This window comes from Lepisosteus platostomus, chromosome 5, assembly GCF_059453375.1.
Source record: "Lepisosteus platostomus isolate fLepPlt1 chromosome 5, fLepPlt1.hap1, whole genome shotgun sequence".
Taxonomy (NCBI): domain Eukaryota; kingdom Metazoa; phylum Chordata; class Actinopteri; order Semionotiformes; family Lepisosteidae; genus Lepisosteus; species Lepisosteus platostomus.
In genome coordinates this window covers 52,284,861-52,301,279 of record NC_142615.1, presented here as the reverse complement: position 1 = coordinate 52,301,279, position 16,419 = coordinate 52,284,861, and the positions used below count along the sequence as shown (strand labels likewise).

At 41.3% G+C, this 16,419-nt stretch overlaps 2 non-coding genes across 2 annotated transcripts; both read right to left on the bottom strand.

The window, feature by feature from the left end:
• Window positions 1-4,108: 4,108 nt before the first annotated feature.
• trnai-uau (transfer RNA isoleucine (anticodon UAU)) lies at window positions 4,109-4,202 on the bottom strand. Its single transcript has 2 exons — window positions 4,165-4,202; window positions 4,109-4,144 (listed from the first exon to the last, which is right to left on the bottom strand). It is a non-coding gene; the product is annotated as a tRNA-Ile (tRNA).
• A 3,951-nt stretch (window positions 4,203-8,153) lies between these two features.
• On the bottom strand, window positions 8,154-8,225 carry trnat-cgu (transfer RNA threonine (anticodon CGU)). Its single transcript has one exon. It is a non-coding gene; the product is annotated as a tRNA-Thr (tRNA).
• Between the last annotated feature and the right edge of the window lie 8,194 nt (window positions 8,226-16,419).

The following is a 16,419-nucleotide window of genomic DNA, read 5'->3' as shown; positions in this document are numbered from 1 at the left end:
TCCTCATTTTTCACTCTCTTTTCTCTGATTATATCCAACAACTCAACTCGCTCCGCCTTATATCTTTCTAGCTTTCCCTGAAGCTTTTGAAACTTTGTCAGCTCAGACAAAGACAGTTCCAGCTGTTTGGCTAGATTTAAGGCGAAACTCGATAGGACCTGAACTGCGTTCACAGACCCTCCTGTGTTAAGCTGGTTCCCTACCTTAGCTACTAAATCTACTTGCAGCTTCCCAATATCATCAAAGTTCAACTTTTCGATACCGCTCCAGTAACCAGGATTGTCGTTGCTAGAAATAGTACTTATAAGCGACTCCACTTCAGACATTTTAGCAACCATTGTCATTGCGTCAGAGAAACTTTAAGAGTATTACTTTTTTTTCCTTTCACCAAACTACAGTATGGAATCTAAACACCCGAGCAGATGGATTTCCAATCAGCACACATTACACTAAACGCTAGAAAACAGGGGGATTTCTTTACGCAGTTATCAGCACACCTGGTATTCGCGTATAGAAGCTGTGGTGCTGTGCTGAACTTGAACTCACAGCAATATCAGTTATTCTGTGCGATTGATTCTCATTTCATTCTAAACTCAGCCTTCACAGGGACGCCATTAAATGTAGTGGTTTGATGGGTTTACTGAGACAATTATTAATTGTAGCAGTAATCACGAGGTTGTTCGTTGGGGCTTTTAGGAAATCAATCGTCAGAACAACTAACAATACACACACATTGGATTAATACATGAGATACATTTATTAATATAAACTGTACACCAAACATATACTAGTCTGCCTGGATACAAGCGGCAGACCTTACTGTGAGGGTTATCAATATACAAGGTATATAATCTTGAAGAGATGCAAACACAAAAAGATACACAACAGAGAATATATGTCAATATATATCGTTCGGTTACCAAATCGCTAATCAGTGTTATTACCCACTATTACTCTAAACTCGGAAGTAAATGCATTACTCATGAATTAAATTGATAACAACTTGTGTTGAGGTACAACTGAATTCTCGAGATGCAATGTAGAACATGGGGTTTACTTATCCACTGTGTATGTATTTGGAATTTCCCGGCATGAACACCAAACCAGCTGACAGGCTCTGTTGCAGCCTCGGTTCCAGCGGTTGTCCAATGGGCGTTGTCCCGGCGTCCTCTAGCTACCGGCAAACCAGTCGAGGTGCAGCTCGGAGTAGGAGAGGCGGAGGAATCTGACTGCGGTGTGCAGGGCAGTCATTGCTCCGAGGGGATCTACCAGCAGTCCGGCTGGCTAGTAGAAAGTCTCTATGCACAGAGTGTGACCGCTAGTCCTCACAAGTCACTCTTTTGCCCAGGAAGAAGCTGGTTTGTTCCCAGTCCAGCGCTGCTTCTGAATAAGCTATTCAGGTTGTCGACGAGGGTCCAACTGTGGGCTGCCGTTGATCAAGCGGAGCGTTCACGTTGGTAGAATTCTGAGTACGTACGGGATCCTCGGCCCCGCGCTTAGAACAAAGTCCAAGTCCCTTTGCAGACAACAGCCTTTGTCACGTGATTGTCTCTGAGGATGCGCGAAAATGGCCAAGGAGAGCCCCGACCTGAGCTTGCGCTCCCTTTTTGACCAAGACACAGATGTGTTCTGATTGGTTGAGAGTTTGGTGGGCATTGGAGACCCACGTGGTGTTACCACGCCCTGCCAGTCTCTGATTGGTTGATCAAGGTGAGATACGAGTCACTTACTCCTGACACTTAGGAATGCAGTCCAGATGTCCATTTGGGACTCCCTAGACAGATAGGCGCCAATGGATGACCATTGATCATGATAGCCAGGCTAAGCTAAGTGCATCCCCGTTTGGGAGCTGTCCCTTATCAAAAGAAAACATCTTAAATCAGCCTGCATGAATACTTTCTCTGTGGCTGCACCACAGAGATGGAGAATGAGATGGGGCCTCATTAAGGAAAGCACAGCAACGCTTAATTCTGTCTTATTACCAAGCATTGCTGCTACAACTGCTTAAATTCAAACTAAACAGGACTATGGGAATGAGATTTGATTTCGAACTGGGTTTTAAATAAATAGGACCGCTGCACTACATTGTGCTTTATGTAAGACAAAAGGTGGGCTTCCTGTGTTTTCGATAACTCAGTTGTAAGAGCGGAGGAATATAGTGGAAACAGCTGGGAACTCTTTGTTCTCTGGTTTGAATTTGGCTGGAAGAAAGGTGTTTTTTATGTTCTTTAATCAAAAAGTGAAAATTTGTCGTTCACTTAGTTGTCTTATTTTCTAGGCTTGTAGACTCCTCACTCTTCCTAAAAGAAAGTGCTGCAGATAAAGATACAGTAGTTGTCGGAAGTTTAGTTCAGTGGTAGAGCACATACAGGCTGTATGTGGTTGTTTTCAATCGCCGGCGTCTCCACTCTGGATTTCTTCCTAAGCGTGATATCTTTCCTTACTTGTGTGTGAATTTCAGCGCGACACATAAACCCTTTGTCTGTTTTAGAAAGATTATATTTTAAATCAGTTAAAACAAAAAAAGTACCAATTACATACATGTAGAAAACACATGTATCTGATTTGAAAATTTGGGCAATGTATTACTAGTAGTGGAGCTGAGCTCACAGAAGAGCAGTTGATATTGTTAAACCACGTATTATTTTTAAATGACGCTACTAAGCACTGGCACGGTGTTTGTGCAGTCCTACCCAAGCTTTCTATCGACTGGATGAGTCTCCTGTTCCATCTCCAATTCTTTCCGCACATTTCGCCTGTTTCACCACCGTTATCATTAGACTATAGCCACTAATACGAGAATACTGTTCTGAAAGACTGTCTTAAATAATAATGTTGAAAAGGGTAATGATAAGAGTTTTTTTCATTAAGGTAACCATACATTTGCCTGTATAGTACAACTTATTATCTGTATCCGCAAATCCCCAATATTAATGCTGTCTCCTGAGAAACACAAGTGTAGAGTCAAATAATATTACAACAAATCTATTCAAGTAACACCCCTATGTGACAGAACACATTTAAGACTTACACCCCTTTTAAATATGTATTTCCTTCATTTCAGCTCTCTCCCCGGGATACCTGAAAATTCATTATAGTATAATAAAGTCTGTGCATGCATTACCTGTAATACAGCTACTAATATAGATAACATTAAACTTCATTATTAAGATATTACACTTTTATTAATAAAATATGTATTGATAAAATTCCTTGTGAATAATTGTAGTGTCTGGAAAGCAATTGTTCATTACTTAATGACGATATTATTTCCACTACATTCAGGACAGTTCCAATGTAATCTATTGTTCCACTTCGTCTGCTTAGTCTCCTACTTTAGTAACATCTAATGGGGAGCAGTTGTTATTTTAGGTTTGTTGCAATTGAGAACAGGTTTGCTACAGAGCTGCTGACAAATTTCAGCAGCCAGTTTGTTGCAACTGACCCGTTGTAGCTACCAATCAGAAGCAAGGAGAAACAAACATTAGGTTTGCCTTTTTTTAAAAAAAAAAGGAAAACAGAGTACAGTAGTAGTTTATGTGGTAATTTCAGGTACAATGTATGAACTAAAGTTAACTAGTCCCACAGTAATGCGTGGGGTCCTATCAATAGAAAAAAAAAATTGTTGTAACCCGAAAACACAACAAACACAAAACGAGAAGTCTTACGGGAACCTAGGTAAATCCCTGTAGTTGTCTAGCAACTATAAAAAAACAACCAAACACAACAACTTCAAAAGAAAAAGAACATTAAAACAAATCTGGGGAACAACATAAACACATAATCTAATGCGAGAGCTTTATCAAGTCTTCAGTGCTCCTCTCGTCTCAGTAGACCCCTCTCATATATTTGTGTACAGGTCAACTGGAGGTATACAGCTGATAGTAATTTAAGTAGGGAGCTGCATCACAGCATGTGTGGGCTGCAAATGGAAAAGTATAGGTTTATTCCATGCTGAAAATAGAGGTAAACACAACGTTTCAGCTGTGGAGCCTTCTTTGATTGTGACTCGAAATAAATCGTTACTTGTTCGTTTGATGTTAATTTATCTCCATCAAATATCTAAGAGCATCTAAACTCGACAGTTGTGCTCAGTAGAGAAAGACACTGCTCCAGGTGAGGCTTGAACTCACAACCTCGGCATGACTCTGCTGTGCACTGCTGTATAAGTACCGCGCGCTGACCGATTGCGCCACTGGAGCTGTGCAACTTCTGTTCTTCATACAGACTGACGGTGCAGAAACACAGGGTGAAAACGGTTTCGGTTGTGGATCCATCTCCACCTGGGGAAAAGGAACAATAAAATAGCAAGGAAAATACAAGAAAAGAAACTGAAAGAATTGTGCTAACAGCAAAGGGGGACGGAGGGAGGTGGTCGGACAAGTAAATCAGCCTGGCAGATTATTTGTATCGACATGTTTTGAGTCAATCAGCAAACAGATTTATCTTCATGTGCCTTAAACCGTGCAGTTTGTATCTTCATTGTAGATAGGTTTCTTCAGAAGTCCAGTAAACTGACAATAATGGAGAACTAGCTGACGCACCCCGTCGTGAAGACCCTCTGTAAAGTGATTACACGTTTCATTTTCAAGTCGCCTTCTTTACACGCAATTGCAGCCCGGACACTGAGAGAAAGCATGAGAAATGGCTTCAATTTCAATGTGAAAGCGCAGTACAGGTTCGATGGCTTCACATCTCCCATCAGTCAAATAAAATTGCAGTAAAGCGATCTAAATATGACTCTGAAGTACTGGGAAAGATGATTATTTTGAGCGTGCCTCCCAGGGTCTGCTACGAGGCTTAAGTTGGCTTCTTATTCGCCAGCTTCTTATGCGTGTTTTTCGTTCCACCTTAAATGGTGCTGCTGTGATGTTATGTCGCCTTTCGCCTGTAGATGGCTCTCTTCGATCAGTACTAATCCGGCTGGAATACTGCAGACATCTTCACTGAAAGGGAATATCCAAATAAATAGCGACTGTCCAAATTATATTTTTGTATGGAATATATTTCAGAAAATCGCAAACCAATTTTAAAAACTCACCACAACACGGATTTACACTGAGAAAAGGTGAATGCACTTTCTGCTTATTGCTACGGCCTTCCCCCCGATTATGAAAATGTCTCACAGTTCTGACACCGACGTGTGAAAGACAATGTAACAGACTATCAAAATCCTGAAGTCCAAGAAATTTTAAGGCACCAGTTTTTTAAATATGATCCTGGCATGTCAGAATACATTTCGAAAAAGTATGGCATGAATTGCACGAATTGCAATGGCACAAATTGTTGAGAATATCACTGACCTTGCCGATATTTGCAGGGGATACGAATGTTTTGCACATGTTGAACTACAACAAGTAAAAATTGAGCTCCTTAATCAATATCACCGGGAATGTCCAATAATGACGAACATCAGTAGCTTCAAGGAAACTTAGACTCGCACATGGAGTTTTATCTTCGAATGGAGGGTGGGAGAATTCATTTATACTCTCGTTGCTCATTAGCTAAACTATTTTAAAAATATGACACGGATTTGTTCGACTGCACCAGCTAGCTCTCCTCTGTCAATTGACAGGACTTTAGAAGAACATGTTCTCATACAACCAACATACAAATTACACATCTTAAGGAACATGAAGAGAAATCGTGTACTAAATAACATAAAACTGTCGCTGCAAATTATCACCAAGCTGTTTTATGTGTCTGACCACCTCTTTCCTACTTTGCAGCGAGCACAAATCTTTCTGTTTCTTAATCGCAATTTTACTGTCTCTTTCCCCCATGTGGAGATGGATCCACAGCCGAAACTTTAGGTCAGTTCCTGTTACTCTGTCCGATTAAAAGAGCTGTATTAAAGGCACTCCCATCTCTGCAGGAACGTTATTGCTGCTCTCAACACAATATACTGCAGCCAAATGTGATAGCGATACTGTCACTGCCTGTGGGCCACGTGTTCCTGCTGTCAACCTATTATGTCATGTTCATCCACACCCAGAAACATTACTGCTGTAGCACAAGAGTTATATAGGCGCAGTCCATAGAGCAAGAATCTCTTAATCTCAGAACTGTGGGTTCAGCCCCCACATTGGGTCCCTCTGTGTCAATTTGATCCCCCAATCCTCCTAGCATGACCTGATGGCGTAACAGTGATACCCAGTACCCAGCGTAATTCAGCTTTCTTTCCACTTGATTCAGATTTTGATATGAAATCATCGGCCGAACAAGAGTTTGTCTAAATCGAGGGAGATCTGCTCACAAGCAAGTATTAAACACTTCAGCATTTTCTGTTCGAATACCACACTTTGTCAAAACACTGCCGCTTCTTAAGCTAATAAGTAACGGTTTTTGAGCACGCATTGTATTGTTAATGCTTATATTAAAAAAGCATAAATTCACATAATGGAATTTGGACTGAACAAAGTAGTCCAGCCCCTTTACAACATTACATACCCACTGATTAAAGCTTAAAACTACAGCAGCAGGAGTAACAATAATGGCAACAACATGTTTGGAGTTCGGCATTTCATTTATTCTGCGGAAACATCTTATCGGAATGAACTGCCCGAGATAAAAGAGTAATTGCGGCTCCAGATCGTTTTTACAGAGCATTGCATTGTTCTGTTCATGCTGACTACACGCTTTAAATTTGTCATTTACTGCAAGCGTTGCTTTTCCGGGTTTTTCTGAAATTCCTCGCATTTGAGCCAGCACTAAAATATTTAATTCCCGTCGCTGAATACATCGTGGAACCGGTATTTGCAACGGAATGCTGTCACACATGAAACCTTTTTGTTATTCGGTTCTGAAGTTTGAAAATGAAAATAAAACGGGGGTCACTTCATAGGCTTGAAAGAAGTCCAAGCAGCATAAAAACCTGCGAATTCTCACAAAGGCTGCACCTTTCTTCTGCTGCTGTTATAAATCTGCCTTAAACGTTTGAATGCATACCTTACTGCTGCTAACCACATTCACGTGTTTACGAAGCTTTTTTCTGTCCCTGTTTTTGCTAAGCAGTTTCTCCGTTTTCCTCGTACTGTGATTGTCAGTGAGCACAATAAGACTGAAACAGTGTAAAGGCAGGTAAAAAAAGACAGGGTAAAACGCCTGACTGTCGGAAGTGGGATTTGAACCCGTGCCTCTGTTTGGAGAGTGAAACACAAAGCTTAAAAGACACGAAGCTGTGAATTTGCTGTTTTAAACCGCTCGACTATCCTGAAAAAATGTGTGCTGATTGCACCAGTCGCATCCGATTTTCCGTAACTTTAGGACGATTGATACGACTGGACGAACACAATTTGTGGCGTTTAGCATGACATGGAAAACGGTAGCGGAGCATTCGGGTCCGGACTACCAGACTCAGAAACAGCTTTTACCCCCGCACTATCAAACTATTAAACTCCCAGCCTCTCTCACTCTCTCCTCACCTCTCACCTATGATCTGAAACTCACAGTGCCTTCTTTCTTACCAAAAACTCAAACACACATTGAAAATCTACCTCTACCATACATGTCAAAAGCTCACTCCCCATCATTTCTATCCCTTTATTTCATTCTTTTGATGCATGTTTTTGCACATAACCTGTTACCTTTTTGTTGTTTTGCATACTGCCTGTTGTTGTTTTATGCACATCGGCTGTTGTCTTTCTTCTGTTATATAATTGTATTGTTGCTGTGTTTTTTTCTTTGTACTACTTATGTCCGAGAGCTAGCTAAATAGCATTTCGTTATACCATATACCTGTGTATGAGTATAATGACAATAAACTTGGACTTGAACTTGAACTTGACATAGTCTTGCAGGCAGTATATTATTTTATCGTTTACTCGTATAAAAAAGCATGGTCTTCTCGTTCCTAAATCAGATTTTAAGTGCTTACGAACGTAACTTCCAACCTGGACTGACAGCTCACCCGATCTGTTTGTGATCAGACCGTGGAGTCGGGGGCTGTACCAAGCGCACGTTCCTTCCCAATGCTGAGGCGATCATTCGGAAGATGGGTGTGAAGAGAGATAAGCTTTGTCGACTAAAAAACAAGGCAGGATATGCAAGAACACTAATCACTGGCGACAGTTATGTTCTCTTACTATTGAGATCCCTACATTGCGAGTTTTTTTAAGACTTTGAAACTGAAGGAAAGCGGTGACAAATGAAACAGGCACGGGTGGGGCTTGAACCCACGCTCTTCGGTTTACGAGACCGACGCCTTACCACTTGGCCACCGCGCCTTCGAGGAAGCATGGGAATAAGGTTGTTCAAATTATTTTTTTCTGAATCTGGTTTACATCGCCAAATGTAAACTGGAGGCAGCAACAACAATAAAAGGGATACTTGTCCTTAAACTCGGACGTGATGTTCTGCAGACTTGTGCACAATGTCCTGTTTTCTTGCAGTGTAGACATTTTGCTGTTCACGCTCCGCATTCATCTGCTTTGTGCGTTGTTAGTCCGCACCTGTAACATGTAATGCCAGCCGTCCCCTGTTCTTCTATTTCTCTAGCATGACTGCGTCCTGCTGCTCGGCTTTTGTTTGTAAATTTTGAGCGAGCGCCCCGTTCAGTGTCACTGTCACTGTGGTCAGAAAGCATTCTTGATTCTGCTTGAGCTGCTTCATGAATTCTAGCGACTGTAAGAGCTCTTTCTAAAGTCAGCCCTTCCTCCTGCAGCAATTTATAGTCTCTTAGGTGCACATTTTTCCACAAGTTGATCTCTTAACATGTCAGTTTCCAATACTCCAAAGTCACAAGATTTAGCCAGTTCTCTTAGTGCAGTCACAAAAGCATCAACAGATTCGTCCTGAGACTAAGTTCTCTGCCTAAATTTATGCCGTTCCAAAACCATTTTTCTCCGCGGTGTAAAGTAAGCGTCTAAGGCAGCTACAGTCTGTTAATGTGTACCTTTTTCTCCAGGGAGGTTGGCGAAAATCCGCTGCACGGGAGCCCCGATACTAAAATCTGCAGTGTTCTGCTCGCTTTGAGTCCGTCAAGCACTCATCTCTCGTCGCCATAAATGTTGTGTATCTAAATTTAGAGACGTTTTTATATTATTTTAACTATTTTATTAACTACACAGATCACGCCCTTACACCATATATTCCCGCCTTCTACTCTCTCGTTCTGTTGTCTGGCGATGTCTACTCACTATACTACATTTAGCATGACTTCTTGTTGCAGTTGAGCTCAAAGCTGGAGATGATCTCCATATTCTACCGCACTATCTAGTCCGAAACGTAGTACACAGTACATACTTTTTTAAGTGAACTCAGGTTGTTAAAAAATTAAACCAGCGCCCTGTCACAGAAACGTACCCCAGTCTCCAGCGCAACAAGAGGGGGTACTCAGCACTGTACTAACGAGGAGCGCTTGTCTGCAGCTGAGCGTCAGCTCTGTTTACTATCAGCAGTCATTGCCTCATTTCCAAAGACTTTTTCACCTGCTCTCAGCTTTTAAAGACAGTCATAAACGCTCAAGAAGTAATTCATGTCAGTTGGAAGTCTGTTTCTGTTGTCTCAGCTCTTGATAAAGAAAAGCCGTGCGTGGGAGACTCCCTCTCTGAAGAAGTTTGCCGTCACCTTGCGAGGGAGAAGAGCCATCAATCACCGAGGCAACCACTGAGACAGTTAACATTAAACACGTGAAATGCGAGATGTTGTGATTTGTTTCCCGCTTAAGGCTTCTATCGTTTCTACTCTAACGAGAAAGACCTCTTTATTAGAAGTGAGATTTTAACAAACGTCTCCAGGATTAACTGCGACCTGAACGCAACGCCTTAGACCACCAGTCATCTTGCCTGTGGTACTTAGAGCAGCGCTCAATAAAAATGATCAGAAACCGAAAGCGCTTCTTATGCGGATCAGTATATTCCGATTCCACTGGTTCTGCAGAAGAAATAAGAAAAGCCTAACTCAAAGCACTGTGTTGCCATTACGGGTACTCTGCAGCTGCTTTAAGATCTACTCACACCGTGTTGCCATTAAGGCTACCTAGTTAAAAAAAAAAACTTATCGTCATCTTTTTGAACGTGATTATTAGACACCCGTTAAATCTCCACCGAGGTTTCTTGAGAGATCGTTCAGCGAGCGAGTATTAAAAAACTACGTCGCTTCCAACCTCTGCTGTCACTGTAAACTCGGACGTGATGTTCTGCAGATGTGCAGTGTGCCTTTCCTCTTGTCGTATTCAAGAGTACTCACTGTGTGAGCTCCTCACTGCGTGTTCTGTACTCTACTGTGATTTAATTTCGATGATTACGTGAGTAGAGTGACAAGATCTACTTGAACATTTTCGGTTTGTGAAATGAAACACTAAATACACTACTGTAAATACAAGTAATGGACATTTAAAATAACCACAGTACAGCTAGAAGAGTGAAAGATAAAAGACTATTTAGAATGACATTCACAATAGACTTAAGAACGGCACAACTGTCCAAACAGGGACTTGAACCCTGGGCCCTCAGATTAAAAGTCTGATGTTCTACCGACTGAGCTATCCAGGCTCTGAAAGAAGGTCGACACTGTCGGGATCCTCGCAAGTCACCTGTCTCTTGTTCCGAAGAGCAGTCATACCTGACCCATCTGGAATGACCACTGACATACTTTATCATGAAGCGACGGCACCACGCCCAGTAGAATGAGTGAGAAATACAGCATGACATGGGGAGGTAAGGGGCTCCCACAATCCATCTTTCCTCACATTACTGATTTTTTTCAATAGCATTTTGACCTTTTTTCACATTCAGATTTTTTTCTCATTTAATAAAATCTTTTAATCAACAACATTAAAAAGAAAACAAATGGAACGTTTTTTGGAACAATAATTAAAAAAATATTTCAATGACTTGGTTGTATACGTGTGCACACCCTTTATAAAGGGAGTTGCAACAGTGCTGAAATTTAAAGAGCATTTCTGTAGAGAAAACAGCCTTGATGTTAAGCTTAGGGAGCCTGTCTTTTCGAAATTCTATTTCTTAACACCTTGCACAGCCCGACAGACTAACAAATATTTGTTGGAGAAATTGGCTCACACACCGGAAGACACTAACGTTTATTTATGTTAGAGTATGTGAATAAAAGTTTAACCGAAAAAGTTTGTAATTGTGATTTTGTTAAAATTCAATAAATCGTCTATCAACAGTTAGAATTTATTAAGAAATTGTTTTATTTCATAAACTATAAGGCAATTCAGAGAGTTTATTGGTCATATCCTTTGCTTATGTTCTTTTAACTCTAGAGTTCAGGATCCAAACCCAGCTGCGGACGATTGTGTTTCTTGAATCTCTTTTAATCATCAAAAGTCGATGTGTAGTCCTTCAGTACTTTCTCGAGTTGTGCCATGGATATTTTATACGATCAATACTTGTCATGCTCTTTTGCATTTTCCTTAACAAATGGAAAAAGTTCAAAGTGTGTTTATGGAGTGTTTCACATCTACACGAAAGCACTTGTAACAGTACAGGACACGCAGTGAGGAATTCGTGAAGCTTTCAGTTTAGTGCGGAGTTCAGAAGGAGGATTCGCTCGCTGAATGATCTCTCAGGAAATCCCGGGTGAGATTCAACAGGTGTTTTCTGCAACAGCCACAAGTGTGAAGCAATCTCTGGATTTCCTGAATTTGAACTAAATTATTAGTTCAAATAATTTAAGATTTAACAGAACTAAATGAGGTACATTTAAAACAGCAGCGCAACTCTGCAGCACGTCGAGTGTGCCTGCATTTAATTGTGTAAACCTGGCTCTCTCTGAACACGAGCAAAGAGTTCTCACTCAACAGAAGATTGCGATGTGAATATAAAGCACCTGGAGATGCCAGGGATTGAACCAGGGACCTCATCCATGCAAAGCATGCGCTCTACCGCTGTGCTACATCCCCAATGGAAAAGGTAATGGAACAGACTTGTCCAGATGCTCACTGATCACAATCCACCACTCACGAAGAATGCCTGCAGTTTCCCACTTTCGCGTTTCCTCTACTATAGAGTAAATGCATGGGAATGAAGAAATAAGGAAGGAAAAATAATCGCATTGAAGCTTCAAGAGACTGGGCACAAATTAATCTATTATTTTTGTATCCAGTCACACGTGCAACGGTGGTTAATTCCCAGACGGGGAAGTGCTTTTTTTCTACCTCCTTACTCGACTGTCTTTCAATTCTGTTTTATTTGAAACTTTTTGCATCTTTTAAGTGCTCTTGATTCAACTATGCATGTTTGCAGTGCGCCGAGACCTGAGAATGTTGCACTTTTGCGCTCATTCTTAGGAACTTGTGGATTTTTTATGAAATTTATTCCTAATTATGCAGACATATCAGAACCTCTTAGAAAACTAACGAGGAAAAGACAGAAGTGGGAATGGACATCGGAAACTGAGAAAGCCATTGCCGAGTTGAAAAGAGCACTTGTAACTGAACCATGTCTGGCATACTCCAAACTAGATGCACCACCAGTAGTGATCAGTGACGCGAATCCTTTAGGACTTGGAGCAGTATTGCTACAAAGACAAGAAAATAGACAGAACAAACCAGTGGCATATGCAAGTCGCTCACTTACCCCAACAGAAAGGCATTACTCACAAATAGAGCGTGAAGCCTTGGGTTGTGTTTGGGCAGTGGAACATTTTAGGACATATTTATGGGGAGGCAAGTTCACACTTCAAATGGATCATAAACCCCTCATTTATATGTTCAATCCCAAAAAGGCAACATTGTTACCACCCAGGATACAAAGACTTGGATTGAGATTATGGCCTTATGATTACAAAATTGAACACATAGTAGGGAAAACCAATGTCGCAGACTCATTGTCACGTCTTCCTTTACCAGACACAGAAGACACTGGTTATGAAGACACCTATGTTGATAGAGTGCTTTCAATCAGCACTTATGAACTGCATGCACTGACACTTGAGGAACTTAAACAAGCAACAAACGAAGATGACACATTGAAATTGTTGATGTCCATAGTGGAAAAAGGACAATGGCCTAATCCAATTCCAGACGAACTGCAGCCATACTACAGGTGTAGGTTGGAGTTATCTACATATGATGGACTGCTTTTAAGAAGACAGAGGATTGTGTTACCGAAAACAAAAATCAGACAAGCACTGAAAATAGCACATGAGACTCATCACAGTGTAGCTCGTACAAAACAGTACCTGAGAAGCAACTTTTACTGGCCCAACATGAACAGTGATGTTGAAAGACTAATCAGGAATTGTTCCACTTGTGTGTTGAATCAGCCATTGCAGGAGGATCAACCTCTCCAACCACTTGAATTACCACCAAGGCCTTGGACAAAATTGGGCATTGCCCTGGTAGGTCCCATTCAGAATGAATACATATTGACTGTCATAGACTATTATACTTCTAAACCTGAGGCGGTTGTTGTATCAGACATATCTTCAGCCACAGTTATTAGAGAGCTGATGAACATCTTTGCACGATTTGGTTATCCACTAGAGGTAGTAACAGATAATGGCAGGCAATTCATAGGACAGTTGTTTGAATCATTTCTGACTATTGTGGAATTAAACTTGTGGAATTAATCGTGGAATTAAACACATCCGTGCATCACCTTACTATCCGAGATGTAATGGCAAAATTGAAAGATTTCAAAGATACCTGAAAAAAGCTTTAAGAGCAGCTGTGACAGAAGGAAAAAAGAGAGAGAGGAACTCCCTAAGATTCTGCTGACTTAAAGATCAACACCACACAGGGCATCTGGAGAAACCCCAGCTAATCTTATCTTTGGGCGTGATATCCGGACTAAACTACCAAACGTGGAAAAGAAAGAAGAAGAGCCAAGGGACATTCAAAAGACAAAAGATATCCATAGACATCATGAGGAGTATGCACACAAAATGAAATTATATGCAGACCAGACACGGATCATAACTTCAAGGTCGGTGACGTAGTGTTTGTGGCTGGCCTAGACACCGGTAAATTGGATGCCAAGTTCAAAGACACTCGCTATGTGTTATTGAGAAACACCTCTTGTAACTCCTTTGAGTTAGTGAATGTGGAAGATGGCTCAAAAATAATGAGAAATGTAAAACATCTTTGAACACTCCTCCATTGGATCTTGATTTTGAATCTGCAGAAACACAAAATGCTGAGAATACAGGACTTTCTGACGTGCAGGAAGTGCCGAGTCCTCAGACAGTGGAGAGTACATCCGTAGGAAAGCCAGTAACTTTACCCAGTAGTAAAGTAACAACCATTAGTGGCAGGGTTATCAGGAAACTGGCTCATTACAGAGACATTTAAAAATACAGGACTTGCATAGCTCTCCAAATGTTAAATTGCCCTATTTTGTTTGTGTTATCTATGTAGATGTTGCTTAGACTGCTAGAAATGAGGTGATATTTAGAAGTGACTTAAGTAGAAATTGAACTAAAATTTGAGTTGGTACGTATAGAAATTGTTGTAAAAAAGATGAATGTATTGAATAGAAATGAAAGGGTTTATATACATTTTGTTGTAATAGTTAATAACCGTTTACTGTGTGTTGATATAAAATTGTTACAATTGTATGATAAAGTTATAGACTTTAAAAATAACAAAGGAAGGGATGTAGTATAGTGAATAGACATCGCGAGACAACAGAACGAGATAAGCTACTGGACACACCCGCCCCTCCTCACACAGACCGTGGAAAAGCCCCCGAGTGGGAGGGCTCTCTCTTCCTCCCAGGAGCTCTTGGACACGACGCACAGACAAGGCGCGGGGAGCCGCCGCCTGCAAACACGGCTCCAGGCAGGACTCCACTCCGCAGGAGCCGCAGAGGAGATGGGAGCAGCTTATCTCCTGTGCAGAGACCTGAGCTGTTGTTGCTGCGGACGCTGTTTTTTTTCTTTTCACGGGGTAGGAGTGAATGTTGAGTTGCCCTTAGAAATGAAGCAGAGCACTTCAACGGCACGGGTGTGTGTGTGCGTGCGCCCTGGTGATTCTGGGAGACAGATCGAACCTGGGCTAAAAGAGAGGGGGCTTAGCTCTCTTGCATTTGCTAGTTCAAAGTTGTACAACCCATTTGTATCTGCTAGGCAGCGCAGTCGTTGTGCACAAAGAACGCTGTGAAAATTGTCAAAAGCAAGTCATTCCGAGTTGGTCGGTTGTGTTTTCCGTTCATACGCGAAATGCTGAAATGATCTCTCGGCTCCTCGGTTGTCATTTCTGCTCCGTAAAGGAATCACAGTACGCGTCGGCTTCCAGCACGGTGGGTCAAGACACGATGCCTGGGGTCAGAGCAAGCGATGTCTTCCTTGTTAGTATAGTGGTGAGTATCCCTGCCTGTCATGTGGGAGACCGGGGTTTGATTCCCCGACGGGGAATCGCTCTTCTTCTACCTCCTTAGAGAAAGGACTGCCTTTCACTTCTCTGTATTTTCTTTCACAGCGCTGTGCAGCTTTTCATTGCTCTTGCTTTCCTGTTCCTGATGGTAGCGGTTTACAGAACAGAAAGTCCTCATGGGACATACCCTCAAACTCATATCTAACATAAACGAGTGAATTGGCCAAATCGATTACAGACTCACCTAATTGCAATGAAAAGCATCTGCTCATCTTAACGCGCTCTACCAGTGTACTTTTGAAACCATCCGCCATTTCAATAATTCTATGAGTGACTGTGTCTTTCAGAGCGGGCAGCAGGTCGAGCTGTTTAGCAGCTTTTTTTCACACATAATACGTGTCAGCTCTTTTGTTAACAGTAAATAAGGGTGTTCAAAAAAAGTGTCTGTTTATTAAGTGTAAAAATTCCTTAACATCTTTGATGCTGTCATCAAAGATAAACTGCAATCAGCAAAGATAAAAGGATAATAATCTTTGCATACTGCCCTGTCTTTCTCACACCTGAAGAAGGCTCCACAGCCGAAACGGTGTGTTTCCTTTCTTCTCTTTTCAACATGGAATAATCCTTTACTTGTTCCTTTACAGCCTACGCATGCTGACGCAGCTACCCACCTGATATGTAACATTCCTATAATCACAACTATGAATTTCCACTGTGGGTATTGCATGTCACAACGCAGAAATGCAACAGTGACGTGTCATAATTACAAATGTACATGATAAGTGATTTTGTCTCTCCTACCTTAGTGTCGGAATATTAAGATGTTCTGGTGACAAGGAAGGAGGGAAAAAGTAAATCAGCAGAAGGGGTGCTATTTTGTTAACTGTTAATCCTTACATGTTCAGAAGGTCATATTTAAAAAATGGTACAGTACATTTTCTTATACTTAATGATTTTCATAATTTGTCACATTACCTCAGTGGCAGAATTGTGAGACTATTTTATAATCAGGAGGGAGGGTCATAGCAATAAGCAGAAAGTGCCATCACCCTTTGCTCATCTTCGGTTAACCATATTCTCACATGCCATGTTCTAAATGTCCCATTGTAGACTGCTATATTAACATTTCTTGCAAAATG